The sequence below is a fragment of the Schistocerca serialis genome, unplaced genomic scaffold (genome assembly GCF_023864345.2).
Source record: "Schistocerca serialis cubense isolate TAMUIC-IGC-003099 unplaced genomic scaffold, iqSchSeri2.2 HiC_scaffold_357, whole genome shotgun sequence".
Classification (NCBI taxonomy): domain Eukaryota; kingdom Metazoa; phylum Arthropoda; class Insecta; order Orthoptera; family Acrididae; genus Schistocerca; species Schistocerca serialis.
The window spans coordinates 1-5000 of record NW_026047930.1 but is presented as its reverse complement, the minus strand read 5'-3'; the positions used below and the strand labels follow the sequence as shown (position 1 = coordinate 5000).

Genomic DNA, 5000 nt, shown 5'->3' with positions numbered 1-5000 from the left:
AAACGGACCGGACGAGCCGACCGATTGGTTTTGATCTAATAAAAGCGTCCCTTCCATCTCTGGTCGGGACTCTGTTTGCATGTATTAGCTCTAGAATTACCACAGTTATCCAAGTAACGTGGGTACGATCTAAGGAACCATAACTGATTTAATGAGCCATTCGCGGTTTCACCTTAATGCGGCTTGTACTGAGACATGCATGGCTTAATCTTTGAGACAAGCATATGACTACTGGCAGGATCAACCAGGGAGCTGCGTCAACTAGAGCTGAGCAGCCGGCCGCCCGGGAGTGTGTCCCGGGGGCCCGCGCGAACACGCAAGCGTCCGCTCAATTATTCTGCAAACAGGAGGAGGCTGAGCTCCCCTGCACAACACACCTCGAAACCCTCTCAGGTCCCGGCGGCGCGCAGCGCCGTCCTAAGTACTTGGTCGGGTTCGAGAGAGGCGCAATCGCCCGGAGTTAGGCGAGTAGACGCTTTAGGTGCGACCACCCGTGCTCCCAACTGAGCTTGCCGCTGCCGACAGAGGCCCGGGAGCGTGCTGTCGTGGCATTGCCGGCGGGAGACAACACGCGCCACCTACGGTGACCGGCAGCTCCAACGCCAGCGCCACAGAAGGACAAAAGCCCCACTTGGGTGCCGAAGCGAACTCTCCCAGCACAGCGCACGCGCCAACACGTCCGCACAGCTGCGATACAAACCACCTGCGAGAACCGCTGGGGCGACCGAGCAGCAGACGGCGTCGCGGCGCCGAGCGCCGGGCGGCGGCGCATCCTCAGCGCACACAGTCCTCAATCGGACCAGCACACTGCAGATGGCCACCGCGCTTCGCACCGGGCCCGCGAGGACCTACTTTGGCCGCAAGGCGCCGCGAGCAGGGGGCGCCGGCGCGCAGCTGCGCCGCCTGCCGCGTCCGTCGGCCGGCGCGCCTGCCACTGGCCGCCCCCACCAGCCGGCTGTAGCGCGTGCGCCCACGCACCGCGCTGCCAGCACGCCGGGCGGCCCCCCCTCACCGGCCGGGGACGGTCCCACCCAGCCACCGCCGCGTATCGCCTCACACCCAGATCCCCTTTCGCGTTCGTGGGCATGGTGGGTCCCCTTTCACGTTCGTGGGCATGGTGGGTATCCCTGAAACAACCGGTTAATAGCTCGACCGATCGTCGCCAACACTGATTCACCTCTAGCGAGAACAACCGCACCACAACGGGTTACCTGTTGTTCATTTGCGTAACGTCACCAGCAAACGTAGACGTCCATCGCCATTTGCAACGAGTATTGCATGCCTGTGTCAGGTGTCACAACACACTACGTCTGCCCACATAGACGCAACAACATGTGCACGCCTCGAGAACACGTGGAAGGTAGCCCCCGTACGTATGCGGTGTCCATTGCGCGAACGACTGTCAGCCGGCCTCTGCAGGATGTCGCAGATGTGGAACGCGGTGCAACATGCTATCACGGTGTGTGAGAAGAGACGACTACGTCCGAATACACGCTCCACTACATCAACAGACTGCTCATGCTGATCGCCATCCAGGGCGTCCGTTCCTCCCACACGTCTGAATGGCGTACCACACTGCAATCCAGCTCTTATAGGGAGACGACACGTAGCTGCGTGCACAATATTTGGACTGTATGGTCTGCCGTTGCTAGGCGCAGTCGTCGTACGGTCACACATGTGCCACGATGTATCATTCAGTACATACGGACCAATGTGCAGTACAGTTTGTGGGTTTTGCGTACATCGGCGGACAGGTGACAGGCCGTACCACAACGTAGGCTGAGTACGTCGGCATGCGAAGGGCATTGAACATGCAAACTTCTCAACGACCAGCTTGCGAAGGCAGGGGGGAAGGGGGGGGGGCATGTACGTCCTGCTGCTATCCACATTACAGTGTATAGCAGGAGCATGTGGAAAGTCAGCAACACCTGCAAGGTGTTTAACATGACGCGATACACAGGGGACCGGGCAGTGCGAATAGCGAACTATATTGCGAGGGTTGCGGTTAGGCAACACTACACTAATTTAACGAGTTGCATAACAATTACAGAGCAGGTTCAGCGACAACGTGCGTCAGGTTAAGGCGCAATATAGGTTAGGTTGAGGCACAATATAGGTTAGGTTAAGGCACAACATGGGTTACGTTAAGGCACAAATTGGGTTACGTTAAGGCACAACATGGGTTACGTTAAGGCACAACATGGGTTACGTTAAGGCACAAATTAGGTTACGTTAAGGCACAAATTAGGTTACGTTAAGGCACAAATTAGGTTACGTTAAGGCACAAATTAGGTTACGTTAAGGCACAAATTAGGTTACGTTAAGGCACAAATTAGGTTACGTTAAGGCACAAATTAGGTTACGTTAAGGCACAAATTAGGTTACGTTAAGGCACAAATTAGGTTACGTTAAGGCACAAATTAGGTTACGTTAAGGCACAAATTAGGTTACGTTAAGGCACAAATTAGGTTACGTTAAGGCACAAATTAGGTTACGTTAAGGCACAAATTAGGTTACGTTAAGGCACAAATTAGGTTACGTTAAGGCACAAATTAGGTTACGTTAAGGCACAAATTAGGTTACGTTAAGGCACAAATTAGGTTACGTTAAGGCACAAATTAGGTTACGTTAAGGCACAAATTAGGTTACGTTAAGGCACAAATTAGGTTACGTTAAGGCACAAATTAGGTTACGTTAAGGCACAAATTAGGTTACGTTAAGGCACAAATTAGGTTACGTTAAGGCACAAATTAGGTTACGTTAAGGCACAAATTAGGTTACGTTAAGGTACAATATGGGTTAGGTTAAGGTACAATATGGGTTAGGTTAAGGTACAATATGGGTTAGGTTAAGGTACAATATGGGTTAGGTTAAGGTACAATATGGGTTAGGTTAAGGCACAACGTAGGTTAGGTTAAGGCACAACATAGGTTAGGTTAAGGCACAACATAGGTTAGGTTAAGGCACAACATAGGTTAGGTTAAGGCACAACATAGGTTAGGTTAAGGCACAACATAGGTTAGGTTAAGGCACAACATAGGTTAGGTTAAGGCACAACATAGGTTAGGTTAAGGCACAACATAGGTTAGGTTAAGGCACAACATAGGTTAGGTTAAGGCACAACGTAGGTTAGGTTAAGGCACAACGTAGGTTAGGTTAAGGCACAACGTAGGTTAGGTTAAGGCACAACGTAGGTTAGGTTAAGGCACAACGTAGGTTAGGTTAAGGCACAACGTAGGTTAGGTTAAGGCACAACGTAGGTTAGGTTAAGGCACAACGTAGGTTAGGTTAAGGCACAACGTAGGTTAGGTTAAGGCACAACGTAGGTTAGGTTAAGGCACAACGTAGGTTAGGTTAAGGCACAACGTAGGTTAGGTTAAGGCACAACGTAGGTTAGGTTAAGGCACAACGTAGGTTAGGTTAAGGCACAACGTAGGTTAGGTTAAGGCACAACGTAGGTTAGGTTAAGGCACAACGTAGGTTAGGTTAAGGCACAACGTAGGTTAGGTTAAGGCACAACGTAGGTTAGGTTAAGGCACAACGTAGGTTAGGTTAAGGCACAACGTAGGTTAGGTTAAGGCACAACGTAGGTTAGGTTAAGGCACAACGTAGGTTAGGTTAAGGCACAACGTAGGTTAGGTTAAGGCACAACGTAGGTTAGGTTAAGGCACAACGTAGGTTAGGTTAAGGCACAACGTAGGTTAGGTTAAGGCACAACGTAGGTTAGGTTAAGGCACAACGTAGGTTAGGTTAAGGCACAACGTAGGTTAGGTTAAGGCACAACGTAGGTTAGGTTAAGGCACAACGTAGGTTAGGTTAAGGCACAACGTAGGTTAGGTTAAGGCACAACGTAGGTTAGGTTAAGGCACAACATAGGTTAGGTTAAGGCACAACATAGGTTAGGTTAAGGCACAACATAGGTTAGGTTAAGGCACAACATAGGTTAGGTTAAGGCACAACATAGGTTAGGTTAAGGCACAACATAGGTTAGGTTAAGGCACAACATAGGTTAGGTTAAGGCACAACGTAGGTTAGGTTAAGGCACAACGTAGGTTAGGTTAAGGCACAACGTAGGTTAGGTTAAGGCACAACGTAGGTTAGGTTAAGGTACAACGTAGGTTAGGTTAAGGTACAACGTAGGTTAGGTTAAGGTACAACGTAGGTTAGGTTAAGGTACAACGTAGGTTAGGTTAAGGTACAACGTAGGTTAGGTTAAGGTACAACGTAGGTTAGGTTAAGGTACAACGTAGGTTAGGTTAAGGTACAACGTAGGTTAGGTTAAGGTACAACGTAGGTTAGGTGAAGGCGCAATGTAGGTTAGGTTAAGGTACGATATACCTTAGGTTAAGGTACAATATCGCTTAGGTTAAGGTACAATATAGCTTAGGTTAAGGTACACGTTGTAGGGAAAGGTGTATTTTGGGGGGGGAGGGGGCGGCAGGTTCGTTGATAGTGATTATCGTAAGTGCATGCCTGCGGGATCATCCGATTTGTCACGTCAGGATGCACTTGTGGCTCATGACAGGCGGCGCTCCGATTCCAAGGTTGTGGCAGATCTGTGTCTTTCATTCCTGCCATTGTTTGTGTACTGTGACAGGAGGCAGTATTGTGATGTTGGGTGCACCCCTGTGTAGGACATGTGTGGGTGTTCGTGGCTTAGCTGAGCAATGGCGGATGTCGGAAGGGTGGGATATTCTGTTTTCTGGGTGGACCTCCCGGTCTGGTTATGATAGTGTGGATTGTGTAATGTGGCGGAGAGGATGCACCGGATGTTCTTCCATGCTGGTGGTTAGATATTGTGTGTGTGCCTGTTAGAGGCAGAGAGTAGTGTGTGATAGTGTCTGGCTGACGTGTGGTTCTCATTGTGTGCAGTCTTTCAGCATGTATAGGGACGGTTGTATATATTATCTGTATTCTGATGGCTCTGCATCTATTACTAATCAGTGCCGTGTATACGGTTACTCTGGTTCCAGTCGAAACTGTTCTATCTCTGTACATTA

At 49.8% G+C, this 5000-nt stretch overlaps 1 non-coding gene across 1 annotated transcript in view; it reads right to left on the bottom strand.

Moving 5' to 3' along the window:
- LOC126445771 (small subunit ribosomal RNA) overlaps nucleotides 1-251 on the bottom strand; it is a 1909-nt gene extending 1658 nt beyond the window's left edge. The window contains exon 1 of the ribosomal RNA XR_007583094.1: nucleotides 1-251. This exon is cut by the window's left edge and continues 1658 nt beyond it. This is a non-coding gene — a ribosomal RNA (small subunit ribosomal RNA).
- Nucleotides 252-5000: the final 4749 nt, after the last annotated feature.